The sequence below is a fragment of the Neovison vison genome, chromosome 8 (assembly GCF_020171115.1).
Source record: "Neovison vison isolate M4711 chromosome 8, ASM_NN_V1, whole genome shotgun sequence".
Classification (NCBI taxonomy): domain Eukaryota; kingdom Metazoa; phylum Chordata; class Mammalia; order Carnivora; family Mustelidae; genus Neogale; species Neogale vison.
In genome coordinates, this window is record NC_058098.1 from 61,999,153 (window position 1) to 62,020,676 (window position 21,524).

General features: G+C 48.4%; 1 long non-coding RNA gene across 1 annotated transcript in view; it reads right to left on the reverse strand.

Moving 5' to 3' along the window:
* Nucleotides 1-301: 301 nt before the first annotated feature.
* The window catches only part of LOC122916403, a 110,477-nt gene continuing 89,254 nt past the window's right edge, over nucleotides 302-21,524 (reverse strand). The window contains exons 7-8 of the long non-coding RNA XR_006386187.1: nucleotides 2,731-2,901; nucleotides 302-1,667 (exon numbers count right to left, since the gene is read on the reverse strand). This is a non-coding gene — a long non-coding RNA (uncharacterized LOC122916403). The remainder of the gene's footprint in view (nucleotides 1,668-2,730; nucleotides 2,902-21,524) is intronic.

The window sequence follows — 21,524 nt, forward strand, 5'->3', positions numbered from 1 at the left end:
TCCTTTGCACAACTGAAGATTCGCTGTTCTAAAATTTAGTCTTTGTTAAAATTTCCTGGCTGGCCTTGGATCCCCATAAAGTTTGGTTTTTACATGTGTTGGGGAAGCTTTAAAGGTCTGCTTTGGGAGAAGGCTGATGAGAATCCCAGAATTTTCATTTTGGGGTAAAGGATATGAACTAAACCACCCACAGTTTGAACCTCTGAAAAGCAGACTTCTCTACCGTGAATCTGGGGGATTGACCTTTCAATAAAATGTATATGTAATCCAAAGGGCTTGACCAATGAGACAGTAATCAAAGTTAAAACTAAGACATTTTTTAATGATCAAGAAGTATTTACAGAATCTAGAATTGTAGCTCTTTCAGATTCCACTGTCAAAATGTCATATTCAGCCTCCTCCAAGGACCAGAAACATAAAAATATAATTGAAAAATCCAAAACAATGAACCTGAAGTGAATAAAGGAGGGAGAAGGATGTACCCTGAGGACCTAATTGCCACTTTTTGCTTTAAATTTATAGAGCCACTGGCCACCTCCCAATCTTATCAAGGTAATGGAGACATGTGTAAGAAAAGTCCTTGTTGGCGGGTTGTGTCTATGAAAATTTTCTATCCTGTCAATTTCATTTCATAAGCTTTGCTCTATTTACATACTGCTTCTCAATAGGCCTCCATTTGACTGGGAAAGGGTTCTAATGGTTTGCTCATAAACTACTTTTGGGCTGGGATTGACTAATTTATTTGCCCAATATCGTGATATAATTTCTCTAATCACTATGGTTCTAGAGAGAAAAAAGAAAAGGCAGAAGGATGTTCATCCTTTTCGTTGGTAAATTGACCCAAACTTTATCATTTTAATAGATTTCTACCCATCCAGCACTATCTAAATATAATAATAACTGAAATAATTAATTAAAATGTTCCATCCGAGGTCTTGCAAATTAGCCATATCAGATGTACAACCACCAAATTTCTCAGAGAATGTCCAACCTTGCTTCTTTGCTTGACAGTAATTGCCTGGATTAATTAACCTACTTTATATTAGGGAAAGGATGGAAGTCAGCCAGTGTACAAGTCTTACGGGTTAAGTTATTGGAACTATGTCTTCAATACCAAATTAAGATAATGTTATTACTAGGTGAATTCAGAACTCTCTGGAACCAGTCTACAAAAGCATGGCGAAAGAGTGAATAAATATACATTTGCCCGTGTGTGTTTTCTCCTCTGGAGCACAGCTTTCAGGATTTATAGACTTTGGTAGTTAGAAACATTTTAATCCACATTCTAATCTAGAGCTGATGAAACAAAGTGTCAGAGAGATGAAGCAACCTGCCCCAGTTTACAACACCTTTGGACTTTCATTCCAGTCTCCTGCCTCACCATATAGCTTGCTACCAAACTCTTCCCAATATTCATCTGGAGGAAAACTACTGTAAGAATATGAGATCACATAATCAATGCTAGAATAACTCTAGTTTTTCTAAATCCACCATTTGAAAAGCTGGTAAGAAGTCAGAGAAGAGGAAAACGTGGCCATCAAAGCTCTTGCGGAAGGAAGATCAAATTCTCGAGGGTATTGATTCTCGAGATCAAATTCTTCGCCAGGTTCACGGACAGACTGCTGCTCTTCTGAGTCAGGCTCACAGGAATCTTCCTGGAGAGCATCCTGGAAAGAAGAAAGTAGAAAGCTAGCTCAGTCTCTCCTTTCTCAATAGCCTTTCACTTTCTCAAGTGAACATTGGCAGCCCACCCACCTGGAGAACTTGAGAATTCGCCAGCAGAGACAGGGTCACTGAACACAGGGACAGTGCCAGAAGCTCCTTGTTGAAGGAGTCAAGAAAAATCTTTCTCTCTCTGAGAGGTACTTAACTCTAGAGACACTTTTCCATATTCCAAGGTAGAACTCCAGAAGTCAGATTAGAAGGGAAGTGTTTCGTTAGACAGAACCTCTAGCTCTGTTTGGGAGTTAGAAGGAGGTTTCCTCTTTAATGAAGTATATTCTCTTAGATTCCCATATTAGTTCAGTGCCTCCTTCTATCAGGACTTTTCTAGAAGCTGCACAGATAATACACATGAGTAGAATTGCTCACATGCCTTCTTGCCAATGCTTTGGCCTCATCCTTAGAAGGAAGGATTGCAGATGTCACCAGCTGCAACTATGTGGCTGGAGTGTCCCTGTCTCCAGGAAGAACTTCAGAGAATATAGGGCAGAGAATTAAACTTGACTCATCACAGGGAGGCACGCACCCCATATGTAGGTGGAGCCTTTCTCTGTGCTGGAGATGATATGGACAAGGATTCACACGCTATTTCTGCATAGCAGAAAGCGTTTTCAAACAATCTCTACTCTTAATGAACACGTTCATTCTGAACTGAGAGTCACCATTGCATAAGTAAATATTCACTTTGTGTCGTATTAGGCATAGTATTCGGCACCCTTTGAGCTTCCAAGAGCGGAATGTGCGAATTGTCTGCTACCTCAGTCACCTCTGGGGTTGCCGTCCCCTCTCCCACCTCCCTGCTGGAGCCACTTTGCCAATATCCGCAACAGATTTCAGACTTGGATGGAATGGACACAGAGTATCCTCCTGGGGTTTTCTCATCTCGTGTGATATGTATAATTGCTATGTTTGGTGATTACTCATGGAAACAGAGCCTGGATTCTCAGCTGCTGTGAAAGGTGGGATGCCAACACATGGATTCAACACAACATTCTCCTTTTTACTAACCTGCCGGGGCACCATGTCAAGCAGAATTGTTCCAGAACAGCTTATCAGTTAGGGAAGCCGAGGCTTGAGGGGGCTTTCAGGAACCATCCTATCCAGTGCTTCTCTTCAGTTCTTAGTGTTTCTGTTCAGTACTTGCCACCTTATCCCCCAGTGTCTTTGAGATGATGGCCACTTAAGGAGAGGAAAAAAAAAAAAAAAAAACAGAAATAATAAAGGATGCAGAAAATCCTTCCTTTCTTCTCATCCCAAAACATCCCCTGACTATCCAAACCTTAGAATCTGTTAGACATCCAGGAACATTCTGAAGAATTTATAGAGAGCTGAGCACAGTCTACTTAAATTCTATTTTATCTGTATTCAGGACAAACTACGCCATGCTCTGGTAACAAAGGTCAAAAATAGCAGGAGATCTTCTGTCTGTTGGTGTTTCTCTCAATACCCATCCCCTGAGTGAAGTTTCTGTCTTGTGCATGCCAAGTCCAAAGCAGGTCAGCTGGGCTCCTGTCCGCCTACCCTCTCGGGGATCTAGGCTCCTCTTATCTTTCTCCACTATTATTTCGACACATGGCTCACGGGAAAGACTATGGAAAACTCTCAACTGCCTCAGACCAAAAATGACACATCTCTTCACTCAAAGCCTATTGGGAAGATCTAGTCTAACAAGCTTCAGAGCAGCTTGAGCCTTCCCATGTGCTTAGGAATGAAGGGAGACCGGATATGGAAAGCTCTAGGCATCTCCATCGCTTCCATCAATGGCCAAACTCATACAGATGCCTTCATGGCAACCACCTTCAAAATTGTTAGTGATCTCCACCTCTGAAGACTACAGCAAGCCCCACTGCTTCAGGAACAATAAACTCACCATGATCCCGAGGCCCTGCCTTCAAGCCCACATGACAAGCCAAGACTCCTTCATTGCCAGCATCAGGGAGCATCATGTTATCTCTTCCTTACCTAAAGATACAGACGGATTCTGGCTGTATCCGTCTGGCCACCAAAACATCAAGAGCAACAAGGGAAGGACCCTTTCATTCTCTAGCATCTCTTATAGTCGAAGGAATCCATTTTTCTGAGAAATCTTAACTGGTGGTTGGATATAAATTCACAAATGCAGAGGAATCATGTGTTTGAAAAATAAAGCTGAAGTTATTCCAGAGGCGGGAGGGAAAAGGCAGGGCAGTTGTGCCAGAGACCTCACCCCAGAATGAGATCTCCCTAAGAATCTTCTAGTCTCTGATAAATCTACTAAACTCAGAAACAGTATGGATAGGGGTGACTTTTGATGAAAAACACTAACGTAGAAAAGTAGCATCCGGGCATTAAAGCAAAAAAGAAGTTTGAGGAAATAAGTGCTAAGAAAGAAGCGAAGAATAAGGATTCCAGTCAAGTCGGACCATATCCCCGGGGGCAAAAGTCCTGCTGACAGCTGGCTCCCATGGGGACATGACCTTCACTGTGCTGAAACGGGGGCCCGGTGAAGGGCTCCAGGTCTACCAGAGGGAAGGAGATGCAGCTGGAGTAAAGCGATTGTCTCTTTTTTTAGTGTCCCTTCTAGTGCCTTAACATTACATCTCCTGAAACCTACAGGAAAGTACACCTGCGTTCACCTCTTAGGGAACTTACCAAACAGCCTTACCTTCCTTTGGATCTTTAGTATGGTTTTGCCCACCTCACCCCTACTCCTCATCCTCTCAGACTCGGAACCAGGACCCAGAGAAATGTGCCTCTTTCTCTGGAATCAACATAGGGCCTGCCCTTACCTGGAGATCGGATGGGATAAAGGAGAGGCCATGTGGTGTAATGGTGAGCCCCAGGGTTAGTGAGGATTCTGGCTTTAAGTCTGCATCTATCTTAAGAACACTCAGCTCCTGGGGCTTTGCTGGGGGATAAATGAGAAAAAAACAAAGAAACAAACAAAAGAAATCTAAACTGTGAGTATAAGATCTAGTGTATTTTAAGTGTCAGCCGCAATAATATCTATGCCTCTCCTAAAACGGACACTGGGAAGACATGGTATTACCATGATACCTGCTCAGCTGGGCTGGGAGTTACTGGGGGAAAGAATGAGTACCAGGAACCCTACAAGTGGCCTGGAGAAGATCACAGCATAAGAAAGTCCACTCTGTCTTAAGGAAAGACTCAATACAATTGAGAAACCTTAGGCATCAGCTACGCAGAAGGGAAGGCAAAAGGCATATTCCAGAAGCCCTGAAATTACATGATGGGTAGAGACCACCAGTGGTGCCCCAGTCTCTGTTCTCCACTTCTTCTGTAGAACTTGGTCTTGGCAAAGCACTGATTGTAGGACAGAGCTAGCTAAGTGTGGCCACGTGGCTGTGGCCTGGGCAGGCGGGTGTAGACGAGGGTGCAATGTAGGAGCTTCTGGGAACCTTCTACAGGTAACAGCAGGCATCCGCCCTTTGCCAGAGCCTCCCCAGCCCTCTTTCTTGCCGGCAGGAATGCAGGTGTGTTACCTCTGCACCCTTGGACCGAGAGATGTCCTTGAGAATGGAAGCTCTCCATTCTCCATTCTTTCTCTGCTTGAGAAAGAAGCAGCAACAGCTGGAGGATGGAGAGAGGTGTGCCAGTCAAAGCCACTGTCACTCCCAAGAAGAGACACGAAGCCGTGGATGGCAAGACTCCCACAGCCTTGACCATCTATGCCCAGACTTCCATGCAAAAAAAAAATCAGCTTTATCTTGCTGAGGCTACAGTTACCCCTGGACCCCATTTTCTGCACAGCCCAACTTTGTCCTCCGTGGTAGTAACTTTCTCTATCTGTGTGGCCGCTGATGACATTTCCATGTAACCAGCCTTGGCCATTCATTATATTTCTTCCCAACGTCGGGGAGGTTAGCATTTATTCTGTTATTAATCTTATTTTAACAGTGTGATCCTCTCACTCCCACTTAAATGCTCTTCAAAATGAAGATGGGATGTCAGTCTGACTATTGTCTGTCGTGCCTGGATATCGTAACCATTGTCACGGACTTAATTTAAAACAAAACAAAACAATGGGAACCACAGCAAAGCTTCAGAGTTTTGCCATGTTTTCCCAATGCTGGCCCAGGGGACCCCTTGGGCAGCCACGGGAAAGTATAGGAAAAGTGATTCATCTTCACAAAAGGCTTCCGGCCTCCCTCCATGCAGAAGAGTCAGCCCATCCATGAACTCAGCATTGTCTCGGACTCACCCAGTGTAAAACGGTCTTCCTTCTGAGTCACTGCTGACGGCAGGTGGACAGCGCCCAGCCTGCACATTCCGCCGCCTCCTCCCTCACCGCGTCTTGGAGATATCTGCTGTTAGTGCAGTGGCTCGTGCTACCAACCAACCTGGGTCAGGAGGGGATTGTGGGAGGGGGACGCAGCTCCAGCTAGGTGACACCCGGCACCCTGGCCGTTCCGCATACTAGTATCCTCCCCAACTGATGGAAGGGACTCCACAAGGCCAGGCCACCACCCTGCCCCCAGGGACAACCACGGCCGGCTGCTGCTGAGTTTGGCCGTGGAGTTCCAACCCATCTATTATTCAGTCGGCACGGATTTCTGTTTAACACCTGTTTATTTACACTCTTTCAGCCTCTTAGTAACCTCCGGTAGGATTCCATTGCCTCTTCTTAACACATGCTGTGAAGTAGGCAGGGGCAGTTCTGCTCTTGGTGTCTCGAATGGAAGAAATTAGGTCCTGAGGGTCGCCAAACACACTTCTGTGACTGAAGCACCTGCCGTGGAATAAGGACATTTGGGCTGCACCTGAGACCAGGTGAGGAGTGTGGGCAGTAGGCGGAGGGGAGCTGGGAACCCTGGAGAGTGGGCTCTGGGGACTGCCACATGTACATGGAGGGAGGAAGCCCGAGGAAGGCTTCCCCAGGCTCCACCCTCCACTCTGACCTGTCTGCTGGGGCTTGAGTCTCTCCCCAGCAGGATGGGAGGCCCCAGCAGGCAGCCTCTCAACCTTTCACAGGACAGAGATCCAGGGCCTGACGCACCAACCGCTGTGTAAGCCCAGAAATTACTTGAGAACCAAATAGGATCTGTCTTACTTCCCCAGTTTGATCACTTTTTCATTAGAGATGGGAAATAAATGCATTTTTGTTGCTCTTTTACTACTCTGTGCACTAATTGCCAAGTATTGCCCAAAGCCCAGGAGCCTGCTCACTTGCTCGCTCTCTCTCTCTCTGCCTCTTACAGATTAAGAGGACATTTGAACTGAAATTCAAGGTGTGTGGCTCAGATCTAATGCGCCAAGGGGGGCCTGGACTGGAAAACTAAGTCAAGATTTTAATGTTCTCAAGCACAGGCCTCTCCATCAGGTAATACTGTGTTCTGTGCATTAATGGGCTTAATAGATCAGGAGCTCTCTGATTGATTTGGGACTGTGTAACACCGTGGAAGGAAGGGCCTGGGTGTCCACAATGTTCTAGCTGCTCTTTCCACATGGGTGGCAATGAGCAACGCACACCAAGATGCGTGTCCTCTGTTGTGTTCTCACCACAAAAAAGCCAGGGGGAGGCTGTGATGAAATTAACACACAGAGCGGGCTGTGAGGGGGGTTAACCCACGGGGGCAGAGGGAGCCATAAGTCAGCATCCTGGCTTCGTGCACTTGTCAGCAGGAGGGAAGCATGCAAGGGGGCTCCGAGGCAGCCGCATGAAACAGCACGACTCTATCTAGACAGTGTTTTCTTTTCTAGAGACTAGAAAGGTCTCCGAGACAGATGGACGTTTGGATTCTGAAAACTGTAAACCAGGGAGAGGAGACGCAAGACGCACAGAGAATTGATGTCAGTTGTATTTATGGGTTTTTTTTTTTTCTTTCCTGGCCAGAAAACCAGTAGATTCAGTTTTATTACGTGATAAAGGACGCACTCCGTTTCCTTGAAAACCTAATAATACTTTTGGTGACAAAACAGAAAAATCTGGACTTTCCTTCTCTGTCTTGAGAACTGACCAGAACTCATTTATGAGCAGACCTTAATTTATCACGACGTTAAGAAAGCAAAGTCATCAGCTGCAGGCCTACTATCTACCAGGTGTTTCCACCTTTTGCATTTAATTTTTTCACAATATCCCCTCTGAGCTGGTTGAATCAGAACCATTCTGAACATGATGACACTAAGGCCGGGGAAAATAAAATTTTTCCAATGGCACACAACTAATAAGTGTTAGAGCCAGAATTTAAAAGTCTGGAGGACAAACTTCAGGTTTCAAACACTGAGAACTGAGGTGGTTTGGTCACGTGGCACTCCCACTCCCCCACGTGGGTACCGGTGAGAGTTTTGCCTGGGGTAAAGGTAACCCCACAAGAAACCTCCTAACTGTTCTTGAAGGTTGCTTCTGTGTCAACCGTTTTATTTGCATAGCTTGCGAAGGTCAAGGTTAAATCCTTAGTACGCCATCTTCCCATGGTTTATGCTCTTTACCTGTGGCCGGTGTCACTCATGCCTCCCTGTTCAACCCCACCCCCACCCTGCTACCTGTATATTTCTATCCCCATTGTAGGGTGGAAATATACAGAAAGAAAGTAAGATGCAAATGGATGACCTAACTTATCCAAAGTCTCACAGAAATAGGTGCCAGAGCCAGCGGAGACACCCCAAATTCCATTGAATTCTAAAGCCCATGTCCCTCTGTGACTTCTCCTAGATGCCCTCAATAATTAAAGAGAGAGCAGACAGACCTTGAGCCTCAGCATTCCAAACCCTTTTATTCACTTATTAAAAAATGGAGCTCCGTGAGGGGGAATTGGCCGAGGTCAGAGGTAGGCAGAGAAGGGGAGCCTGACGGGCGATTCCCCTCGCCGCCCCGCCGCCCCCCACTAATCCAATATCCAGGTGTACCGCTGCCAAGAAGAGGAGCCAATCCGTGAGAGCTGAGGGCTCAAAAGGAATGCATACCATTTCGTTTCTAAACTACACGAGGATCAGGGAAAGAAGATTTGGCTAAAAAAGGAGTGGACCTTTTACGTGAAATAGGAGCTCAGAAAAGCTCCCAAGTGACCAGCGTTACTGAATAATTAATCAAGAGCAGGTGGTGCTGGTTTGAAATGTAAATGGTTGGATAGAGGTGTGATGCTGTCACCCAGGGGCGGGTGATGGGACCAGAATGATGAACCGGCCTCACCGGCCCCCACGAAGGGCACAGCCACAGACGAGGGGAGCCTATCAGACCAGACGACCCCAGAACCCCGAATTCCTGACTTTGACCTGCTGTTCACTTTCATGTCCCTGTCCCCAAAGAGATGTTAAAAAATGATGAAGAACCAGCTCGGAGTGAGGGAGGGGAAGAAGAACCATGTAAAGAAACGTTCCCTGACAAGGCTGCAGGCGACACACTCGAGAGCACCTTTATTTTCCCTGTGTCTTCCAGCTTCTTGAAAACCCACGCACCTCTCTCCTTCCCACCCCCCTTCTTCCCAAATTCTCTAGAGCTCTTCCTGCAAACGTTCGTGAGCCTCAAAGACAGACAACAGCTGCAAGCCAAGGAACAAAAAGGACTGACAATGAGAAAAGAGACAGACAGAGAAACTCCTTTACCTTATCGCACCAGATAAAAAACAAACTAACAAAGTCTGCATGTCTCTCCTCTAACTAAACACGGATCAAAAATCTCTATTCTGGAAAAATGGGACAGCTTGGCATTCAAGTCGTAGCATCTTGCATCAGGAGCATACATCCAGGGCTGACATAGCCCTGGTACACAGTAGGTGCTCAATGTGTGCTAGCTCTTTTTTCCCCTCACTCTTTCCTTATCTAATAGGTTTTCCCAGAGGCCAGATGCGAACCTCTAGAAGCTTCGGTTTACTCCTCTGGAACAATGGAGGTGATCCTGGTGCCTCCTTCACAGGGTGACAGTCTAGCCCCTGCCTGCATTCCCATGAGCTCCCCGGTGGTGGTGCTTTTTTTCTTATTCCAGATGGAGGGCACAACCTGTGCAACGCTGTGAGGAAAAGCTTGGGTGGCCCAGGGGAGTCACCAAAATCTCTGGGTGGCAGAGGCACCCAGTTCAAGGTCGGTTGGCAAGAGAGGCAGCTGGCGAGGCAGATGCAGGCTAGAAGCCAGAGCATGAACGTTTGGGGCGCTGCTGTGAGGCGGGGAGGGCTGCTGGGGCTCGAGAACAGGGGACCAAAAATGGAATGGAGCCAGATGGAGGGAAGGCCGGGGAGGTCCTGAACGAGTTCTGTCTGGATGGGACAGAGGGAACGGGGAAATCGTTAAGGACACGGTGTAAGTGGAGTTTCCCTGTGTGACTCTGCTACTACTCCCAGTGCCTAGGAGAGCAAGGTGGTGGAGGGCATGGGAGGTGCCAGCTGGCTTAGGGGCTGAATCCAATGACGGAGTTTTTAGCAGCCCTGGGGCTGCTGCGCCTTGAGACATCACTGTAACTTTAGGCTTCTCTTCCCAGAAACTGACAGCTGTTTCCCTGCCTCTCCCTCCCCTTCCCCTGGCGCCTTTCCACCCCCTCTCTCCTCCCCCTTCCCTCCACCGTGCTCCCCCTTTCTTCTCCCCTTCTCTTTATCATTCTTACCTTCTGGCCTTTGCAGCAAAATCAGAAACAATCCACTCCCCCCACCAAGAAATTTACACCCACCTTGGTGACCTCTCCAAGTGTCTTCCAGGTTTCTTCTCGTTTCTGGGTTTTGCTGGTGGCTGCCCTGGCAAAGGGCAGTGTCGGGAGCAGAAAGGAAGGAGGGCAGCCAAGAAGAGGCACCAAGGTGCTGCTGCCGACTGCTGTGGGCGCTCCCCACTCTTCACCCGCACCCACTTCGCACCCATTGCTTCTAGCATGGTCCAACCGGAAGCCAAATGTTGACCTGGACAGTCCTGTTCCTCTATCAGTAGAATCTCATCAAAACACACAAAAGTAACCCATAATGGAAATAAAAATAGAGCAGAGCCAAGCCCTGAAGCTTATCCTCTTCCACAGTACAAGCCGCTTACGGCGCATACATTTTTCCAAATTTAAAACCCTAGTTCCTGATGCCGTAAGATTCAGGGAGACAACATCACACAAACCCTTAAGTTCGTGGACACTTTCATTCCAAGAACTTATTATTTATGACAAGTCTTTCCATAGGAAGACTTCTAGTTCATATTTTCAAAAGCAAGTATTGGCAAGACTTCTAAACCTCCAGAACTTAAGGGTCTACTACTTTCCTGTAAGATATCCATATGGAAATGCTATCGGCTAGGAAATAAGATTTTTGAGAAATTGAAAATTAATTTCTATTTAATCTGGAGAATATTTTCCAGAGGGGAAAAAACAATCCTAAAGGTAGAACTCGGAGCTTTATGTGTGTGAGTTCATTTCTCAAAGAACTGTGGATTTATGCACAGAAGATTGTAACCAGCTGTTCCTCATCCCCATCTAGTAGGGAGTGAGAAGCTAGCGGCTTGAACTAGAGGGAGAAGAATTTAAGTTCAATAGGAAGAAAGGAGGTCCTGACAATGTGGATTGTTAGGACATTAGCAGAGGTTGCCAAAGAGGGCTGCACCATCCTTCCCTGGAGGGCTTTACCATTTCTGTAGGTTCTCATCACTGTGGGCGGGCTTGGGCTTGCCATCAGGCGCCTCTTAAGGCGTCAGCTTAAGAGGAAAGCAATGAGCCAATCCTCCAAGTCCCCTCATCCCACACATCTTCCCCAGGACCGCCTCAATGTCATGCCAGTTCCCATGCTCTTACTAAAAAAGGCCACAGCGTCCATTTGAGCAGTGACCCCCTCCCCCGCCCCTCAGTTAACCATAGACTCAGTGTCTGTCCCGCAGAGGGCCAAAGACCCTGAGTGTTGTTCACCCTAACCCCGTCAATGAGTTTCACCTGACCAAATCGTGGTTCACCTCTCTTAGTAGCAGTTCTTCAATGGGTTCTGGCTCACGTGGCAAATTCCAGTACAACAGCCTCTCAAAATCTAACTCCAGACAAGGCCAATCTGGCAACCTGGACCTCACAAGCGAGCGTTATCACCAACTTCCCTTTTGAACACTTTTCAGATTCCTTCCCAGTTGCCTCTTAGTGAACTGAGCACCACACACACACACAAGATCTGACTCTCTCTCATCGTCTGTGACTTTCCTGTGAATTTCACTTGATGCTCTCAAGCCCGGATCATTAACCTGAAGTGGTCAGACATGGTAGAAGGTGGCTGGGTTTTGTTCTCTAACACTATTTTTCAGGATATAATGTTAGAGCTAAGATTGTATCTGGGAGAGATACGGATGGGGGAGGGTGAAGAAGCCTATTGCTGCCCTCCTGGAAATGGAACCAAGGAAAAAGCTGCTCTGGGTTGGTGGCTTCCTACTGACCATCATGGTCCCCACCACTAGGGCCTTCCAGTTCCATGAAACCCAGGACCCTGAGATGAAAAAGAAGCTTCTCCCATTGGCAAGAGGCACGAGACACACCTTCACGCTGGGTGGAGGGAGCAGCCCTCCCAATACCTCCTAACCCATGGACAGAGGACGGCCTTGGTTTCTAGAATCCACACACAGCCTACCAACTTCCTCAAGAGCTGGTGGCTCTTTGAAGTGACCTTTCTGCACGGGAGGCTCTTTGTACTCTTTTTTTAAGCATGAAATAGAATCCAGGGGGGAAGACTTGTATGTATGTTTATGAATTCCATATATAAATGTACATGTATAGAATACTTTTCAGCATCTACAAATATGCCCAAGCTTCAAACACTCCTTTGCTATTGCCCTCTTCATGAAGGACTTGTTGGGATGGCAGGCCAGGGGAGGGGAACAGTGGCATCTGTCTAGAGCTCATCCTGGGCCCCAGGCTCCCAGGGCCAGCCACAACTAGAGGGCCAGCTCATCCCGGAAGGCGTGGGTGTGCATTTGAAGGGCTCCACAGCCGGAACTAAGGCGTTTGTACCTGCATTTATTAGATGAAAGGTTGTCTTGCTAGAGCTTGAGGACTGCATGCTGCTCGTCCGTGCTTTAGAGGAAAGATATTCCAGGTGTGTGAAGTGTGCCACTAGGCTGCAAGAAGAGGGCTCATTTGATTTACAAATAGTCCATGAACTTAGCACTAGCCTCGCCCTCCACCCAGTGCCTCTTCCTTGAGCTACTCCCAAACTCGTATTCCTCGCTGAAGTGCCCAAAAAGGGCGGAAAATAAAATCATTAAAAATGAAGAACTCTGGAGGAGGCAATAGACTATAATATAATGAATTCTGCTCTCGGAATCCAAAGATCGGGGTTCAAAAACCATCTCCAGGGACGCCCGGGAGGCTCAGTCGGTTGAGCATCCGACTCTTGATTTCAGCTCAGGTCGTGAGATGGAGCCCCATGTTGGGCTCTGCACTGGGTGTGGAGCCTGCTGAAGATCCTCTCTCTCCTTCCCCCTCTGCCCCTCTCCTCCACCCTTGCTCTCGAGCACTCATGCTTGCTCTCTCTCTCCTCCTCTTTCTCTCTTTCTCAAAAATAAAATCTCCAGCCATGACTAGCTGTGTGACCAGGAACCAGTTATTTAACCTTTCTGAACTCTGGTGCCCCTGCCTAGACCACAGAGACTCTCAAACCCGGCTGACCTTTGAACCATGTGGGGGTTAGGGGAACAAACATCCCCTCCTGCTGTGGAAAACCCATGCATAGGGGCATCTGTGTGGTTCAGTGGGTTAAACCTCTGCCTTCAGCTCAAGTCATGATCCCAGGGTCCTGGGATCAAGCCCCGCATCGGGCTCTCTGCTCAGCAGGGAGCCTGCTTTCTCCTCTCTCTCTGCCTGCCTCTCTAACTACTTGTGATCTCTGTCTGTCAAATAAATTAATAAAATCTTTTAAAAAAATAAAAAGAAAACCCATACATAACCTTTGATTCCCCGAAATCTTTACTAATAGCCCACTTCTGACAGAAGCCTTACCGATCACATAAACAATGGATTAACACATATTTTGTGCATTATAAGTATTATATACTGCATTCTCACAATAATACCTTTACCTTAATTGGGGGGGAGGAGTGGTATTTCTAAGCTACTCAGGTGGGTCTGCGAGTTTTTTCAAACTGCTGCAAATCTCAAAAAAATTTCCAAAACAATCCACATGTCAGTTCAATTTCGTGTTATTCAAGGAACCCCTGAACTCCCTGCCCTCACAGGACTTCATGGTGGGGCTTAGATGAGGTGACGCAGTTGACAGGCACCACCCAGGCCCCATCCCCATACAAAGTGCTCTGTGAATGTTCATGGCAAGGTACAGAGAGACCCATCTGCTAAAGCCATACCACTCACTACAGAAACTAGCAGATCCTAGCCCTGAAGGGTCTGCACCGGCCTGGAGAAGAAATTGCAATAGCCTTATCTCTTCTTTGAGGCCACAGTGTTTGCATTTTCCCCAGAACATGTTTTTTGTGGGAGAGCCTGGAGCTACTCCCCTGAAAACAGCTCCCCAGGGCCTCTGAAGCCAAGGCCGAGGGAAGCGCGGCCAGAAGGCAGAGCACCTGTGGCTTCAAAGTGGGAGGACGAGCCCCTCGTTCTCCACGCACAACCTGCTGCCTGCCTGGAATTTCTCTAGCAAGAGATCAAACCCCTCAGGCCACAGTTGGAGGAGGAGGGGAACACCAGGCCCCACTCCTGACAGACACACCCCATCCGTTTGGGGCATCCCGGTGGCTGGTGCCGGAGACAGAGTCCCCCACAGGAGGCGCTCTTCGGGTGTTGAGGAACATGTGCGAGCATGAGGCGTGAGTCTGGCAGCACCTGCAACCCTGGGCACGGAGGGAAGAAGCAGGTGCCGTGTGGGGGCTGCGTGGAGCCTGCAGGAGCCACTGTGCCTGCACAGACCCACCGTCGGAACGGCCAATGGGCACCTGCGGCTGAGCTCTCCATCCCCTGACTCAGTTCAGCTCCCAGCCCCGCAGGGTTCATCTTCTGCTCCATGGATGGCTGCCGGTCACACCCTCGGGAGCCGCGCCCCGATCTGGGCACACAGCTCCAGAGCGAGTGCCATTGGGTGAATGCCGAGAACAGGTCGCCCGTGGGGAGCTGGGAGTGCTGGAACAGGCAGACGGGAGCCAGCTCAGCAGTGACTTTCTGGACTGGGGGTAAGCCAAGTGCCTTGTGCACACCTGTGCACCTGTCAAAGGGCAGCTCCTCTTCTGGAGGAGGGGGTGGTGCCCCCCTACACCCTTTCTACTCAGCATCCTCCCTGCTGTATTCTCAGTCAGTGCCATGGCCCTCAGCCTTAACACCAAAGTCTCCCCATGTCCCCCTCTTCCTCCCTCTCTACTTGTCTCTCTGTCTCTCTTCCCGTTTCTCTCTATATATCTCTCTGTAACTCTGTGTGTGTCTCACTTCCCCTCCTTTTCTCTCCCTTTTCCCCTCCCTGTCTCTCTCTTCATTCCTCCTTCCTATTTGACTTTCCAGGTGTGTCTTCCCTGTGCCCCTGCAGATGGACCTTCACAATGCCCCGTCCAGTTTGTCTCTGCCTCCTCCAGACTGGTCTTTTGGCCACAGCTCAGCACCCTCCACCCTTCTGTCTCTCTGTCTCCTAACTCATGTACGGAAACCTCTCCAACCAAAGTATTCCTCCCAAAACCCAAACCTAGGAGACTCTTGCGCCTGCAGAGAACTCACCCATTGAGGCCCAAACCGGCCCTGGGAGCTCCTCTCCAAGCCCGGCTCCACACTCCCCATTACAGGGCGCTGACCCTCCTGAGCGCTCACAACAGCCAGGGGCCCATGAAGCTCTTTCCCTAAAACTCCGCAATGAAGCCTCAGCACATAGGGCGACAGGAGGCACTGCCCTCTCTGTGTGGAGAGTGAGGAAGCGGAGATTTGAAGGTCTCCATCAGGGGTCGAGAGCTAGGAAGCAGCAGAGCAGTGGTCTTTGTTGGATGGACCCATCCCAGCGCTGTCCTCCCCACCTGCGCCCAGCAATCGGGGTCACTTAGAAGGCTTAAATCCCTCCTGGCCCACCCCAGAGCCAAGGGGAAGGGGTTTGTCAAGGCAACCCTGTAATCAAAGCATGCGTCAGTTGGCAGCTTCCTCGGGAATCGCTGTCCTTCTCACAGCACTGTGAACCCTGAAGGTAAAGATCTCTTCGCATCCCCAGCACTGAGAGCCAGCGTGCAGGGACACTTAACTGAATCAAGTCACGGTCCTATCAATGAATGAGTGGATTTACAACTGTCCTGCTCTCACGTGGTCACGTTTCTCTGCCCCTTCCATAACCAAACTCAATTTATTTGCCTGGCCACGTTAGAAATTTTGGAAGTGAGTTTCCTGGTTATGGAAGAGTATGAGAAAGAGTCGAAATTCCCATCATGGAAGGATAGGATCACCCTTACGATAGAGGAGTGCGCTTTGATCATTGTTGTTGACGGTGGGGTGTCACCGTGCTCGAATTTGAAGCAGATGGGTATGGGCTCCATTCATAATTTCTCTGATTTAGGAAAAATCACTTCCGCAGACGGGGACAGTCCACCTGCCAACTGCCAGAGCCCAACAGCAGCTTTGGTCTTGGCGCAGGTGTACGTGATTTCACTTCTGCCGGCAATGTCTCCACAGGCTGCCTGTGCTGTTGGTCCCGATGACAACGGGGCAGAGGATAAAGCCGGGGCTCACCCTTCTTGGGGCGGGGGGACACTGAGATTCCTGGGCATCGTACCAACTCAGCCATATGTCACCACAGAAAGTAACTGCTTTTTCCATATATGATCATAGCTAATGTTGCAAAGCCTGTTTTGCCTGGATCCTTTTACAGGACCTATGCAAAATATGCTGTGAGCTTTCACTCCAGATTTCTTCCTTAGGACGAATGGCTCTGCACACACACACGGGAACAAGCTCTTACTCTGCTCATCGGGAGTGATAATTATTCCATAGGCTAATTCCCCGAGTGTGAGTTACATGGGGTAAGGTTCTGGCTCATACAGCAGCTGATGGAAATGGGGATCCTAATGGCCAAATACATCCTAATGTTCTCCTTTTAATTCTTTCATTTTTTTTCTGTCTTTACCTTTTAGAAAATGTTAATGTATTCCTGATGAATTCAGTGTGAAAAAAAATGTGTTTATCAGCTTGGGTTTAAAATTTTTATTCATAATAAGAATATCGTAGCACCGCCAACACTTTCCAAAGTCAATCCCAGAAACTCTGCCAGCTTTCTAGGGCACCCTAAGCAAGATGACCGCCCAGAAGACTGACAAGTCAGGAGTTCGGATGCCAAAATGAGACGTCAGTGTGTCTCTTAATCAGGTATGGGTGCTTTGTTCTTGCCAGGCGTGGTGTCGAGGAAAGCAAGCTCTGGTGGCAGATAACCCTACAAGATGTCATTCGGTAATTGCGGAAGTTGTGCCTTTAGCCAGGGCCAAATGGATGATAAGGTTGTCACTGTTAACAGGTGCTAGCTCTTTGGAGAGAACCCTACTTCCGCTTGCAAAATCCAGCCGCTGAATTTCTCCGTCACATTTCCCCTACATCTTTTGGCGGCAGTGAAAGAAGGCGAGCTCCGTGGCCTTGCCCGGCTCAGCCTCCGATCCTCAGTACCAGACTATCCATCAACCCCTCGGTGCCCTCCGATGCCGGGCCCCAGACACCCCATGAGCAGGTGTCACTCCCCCCCACCACCCCAATCGGGCTGGCACTGTGTCTGACACGGAGCCCACCTTCACAGCTGAATGGCTCCCCCCATTCCGGACCGCGTGCACAAGCCCACAGCTTCCACGGTCGCACCAAGCGCCACAGCTGGGTTCTTTAGTTTGTTGTGAAAAGAATTCTAGCATGACACAGCTCCTCTCGGTACAAAGAAATGCTGGAGCAGTGGGGGGGGGTGGGAGAATACCCCTGAAAACAGCCGGGCCCTGGTCTGCTCCTTTCCACAGTAAACAGACCATGCGGGCACTACCGGACCCAGGACACAGGTCCTGGCCACAGGGGCGCCTCAAATGCCTCCTGGGCATCTGGAGCAAACAGTACCACTCACTCTGTGGTCAGATCAGGGAAAGCCAGTCCTCCCGTTGTTTGATTTCTAAACTTGCCTCTACCTCCCGAGGCCCCTAAGAGCTCAGGGCTTGCAAATCAACACAACATTTAATTAACTGCACATTAAAGTTTCCATCTTTCAAGGAAGGGAATTAGGGACAGTACACTTTCTGAAGCATTCATTAATGAAAATATAAATTCTCAAGCCTCTCAATTCCGGGTGGTCGCCCCAACTCGAGGTGGTGGCCCGCCCGAACTCTCAGGGTTGGACCAATTCCTTCCCATAAGCTGCAGGGTCCAGGGTCCCCTTCCAGGCAGGCACTGTTAACCCTCTGAGCTCCAGTCTTGGTCTTGCCACACCCCAGAGCCCTCAGAATTAAGAGTTTTCAGGAAACACTCAGAAATGGTGCTATTGATACCGAGTTGTGAGCACTTTCTTAATAAAATGAAAGGTATGTAGAAAGCACAGTTGAAAGAGGCATAGGCATGAATAATATAATTAAATACTGTCTGCTGCCCATGGAATGGGTGTAAGCTACTGCCACTCCCTGAGGACCACAGAGGCCCATGGACCACCCAAGAGGAGAGTAATAGCACAGTCCACTTGACTTTAGGGAGACCGAGAGATAGACCGAAGATACCTAGGACAACTCGCCCCTCAAACAGGCTGGACCCTCCATGACACACCAGAATTACCTGATGATTTAGGCTGAGACCACACACACACACACACACACACACTGACCAAAGGTCAAAAACCACAGTGAGTGAGAAGTCCATTCTTCAGGAGTCAGGGGATGCCTGTCCTATGTCTGCTACAAACCCACTACCACAAGCCCACTCTGCTTCTCTGCTCACCCTTCTCCTCAGCTGAAGAGCAGTTCAATCCACACCATGGCCAAGGTCATCAGCAATGCTTTCTATCAGAATCCATCGCGGTGTCTCTCTAAAAAGGGATGGTCTTGCAATGCCTGGTTTTGGTACCCCTTGGTATCTATGTCTCCTCCCCATGTTAAGAGTCTGAGATAAAAAGCAGTGGATTTTATTTAACGTTCCACTCCGCACTCTGCGTATTTTTTTAGTATTAGTATTTAGCTCATCTGTCATTTCTATGACACGCCAAGGACCGTGCTAGCGTCAGGATATAGACCCTGGCCTTGCCCTTCTGGAGGAGCCAGATAATTCAACAGGTAAAGGAACTAATTATAAATTATAATTAGCATTAGGCAGGGAAAATAACCAGCACCTAAGGTAACGAGTGATGGAGAAGAGCAACTTCAAAGTGGGCGTTTAAAGGATGGCCTCCGTGAAGGGGACGGACGTTCAAGGTGAGTTGCGGAAGGAAGGGAAGGAGCTAGCTTGCACACGGTACACACACAAGCAGTGTGAACCCCCTCTTGATTTGTTGAGCAGTGTTTATAAAGTAGATCTCATAAATTCCAATTAGGAAGAAAATCTAGTCAAAATATACTCCCGGATAGACAAAGCAACCAGGAAAGGAGTTCTTCACTCTCCAGGACGAGGCAGAGTGTGGTGTGGACAAGGGGCTCCGTGACCCTCCTGGGCTCACCTAAGCTGGCAAAACACTCTTCGGACTCCAGGCCCACTTACCCTCTGCCTGGTCCTCTAACTCTTATTTCAGATCTCTGGCAGCACGGGCACGGCGACCCACACACCAGAGAATGCTAGGTTCCCATCCACGATTCCTTTGAACTCATGATCTCTCTCTGGTCTTGGACTTTCTCACCAGTGTGGCCTCAAGCAGAAGACGGCATCTCAGCTCCTTACATTTTGTTCCCTGAAGCTGCCTGTGACATCACCACCTATCACAAGAAGGCGAGGACAGTGGACATGGTGGTCAGACCCTGCAGCGGGTCACTCCAGTGTGTCCCATCTTGTGATGGGGGAGCAAACTCGATTTTTGCACTGTTCAGCCATCTGGTTCTTTTGGTGCCTGTCACCAAGCTCCTAGCTCTTCTCTCTCTGCTTCATGGTTGTGGGGCTGGGACACAATCTCCTGCTCCCTTTAGGCTCTGCCCAAAAGTGAACTTAGTGAACTCAGAGATAAGAAATATCTTGTGAGGTAAATTTTCCTGACTGGACCCTGAAGGACACACTCACCCCAGGGGTAAGTGCTTCTCATATTACTTAACCAAGAATTACTGCCCATGTGCCCAGGAACCTGTAATGTGCACCCAGAGGTGGAGGAGGGGAGGCAAAACCATCTGTATCTCTGTTACCTGATGTTCACCAGCAACATTTGGAGGCAAGGTGTGCCCAGTCACCCCTTGAAATTGCCTGATGCCATTGACTGCCTTCTTCTCTTTTCCTCCCTTCTGCCCTTCACCATTTAGGGTGGCAGACAGCCCCATATGACCCCATTAGGGCCACACTTATGACCATAACCCCAGTCCTGACTCTCAAAAACTCCGAGTCAAGTGGGGACCCATGAGCAAATGGTGCCACGACAGGGACAGAGTGGTCACTACTGTGAAATATAGGTGGGCAGTGGTATGGAGGGAACACAGCCAATGACCCCATTACCACCCCAATGGAGGGGGCATATGGAAAGCTTCTCAGAAAAGCAAAACCCAGAGTCAACTTTTGAGGAAGACTGGTACTTGGGAAGGAACTGGAATGCTCAAGAGATGCTCCATCAAGAACACATCACTGAGGATGCCGTCCTTTTTGCAAATCTGTGGATCGGTGAAATGGATTCTGATGAGCGAACCAAGACCAAGGAAGGCCCTCGCCTCCACCCTGAGAGTCTAATCAGCAGGTCTGTGTTATGGATCCAGAATCCACTTGTTTGCGCAACTTCTCTGATGGGGTATGTAGGAGACGTCCAATTATTTCAATCTTATAACATTTTTTCAAGAATCGGGGAACTCCTTTGCCCCGTTAAAATCATTAGCAGGGGTCAGCCACTTCCATGAGTATGGAACCCCTAGATCATTCAGACCCAGGAACTGAACCCCGGTGCTCGGCCCAATGTTTTCTGCTGCAAAATTTTGACGCATGATGCTTCCTTAGCCTGGGCCAATGCTTAATTGGGATCGCGAGGGAACCCTTTCAATTGTCAACGACGAAAGGCAATATTTCCAATATTCCTTGAGAATAGGCTTCAAAGGTTTCAGCTCTTTTTTTAAAAAAAAAAGCTCTTCAGTTTTATTTTGACGTGGCAGGAAAGTTTTGCATGCGTCCTCACATCCACTGTTGTGACAGCTGCATTTAATGAGTGCAAAATGATCAGAAAAACATCCTTTACTGTGGGTTGCCAGTTGGTGACAGGGGAGAGGTGATGCTGTAATCAGAGCAGTGAAGTCATGCACACATCTGCTGAGGCAAAATTTCTTGCTGTCTGGTCTCTACCAGGCAGCTCAGTGCGTGGCCTCACAGCCCACTGAGGCCTGCAAACCAGCATCCAAAAGACCCCTTCTTCATACGGCAGGGTGAGACTCCGTTGGCCACATCAGGCCATTGTTGCTAGAGTTTCATTCACATATCTGTCTAAATCCTCCATATTTTTATTTTCCTGGAAGATCTTTCTGGCTAATCTAACATATTTATAATTAACATAACTCATGAGGGGGTAGGGGGGTAGTTTAAGGCAAACTTTAAATAATTCCTGTGTAAAGGTCCAGATCGGAAAATGAAGGTTTTCCTTTCCATATGTGTAGTCACAGTAGATTAAATTATCGCTCAGCAAATAGTCACTTCCCCACCCCCCCCAACACACTCACACTGACATCCATGGGGAGAATTTACTGTCTAACCCCACCTGTGTTGAGCTTGACAATGGGACATCTTCGGCCCATGAAAGGGGGGCAGACATGACATTGTGACTATTTGGAGCCTAGGCTGTAAGGCATTG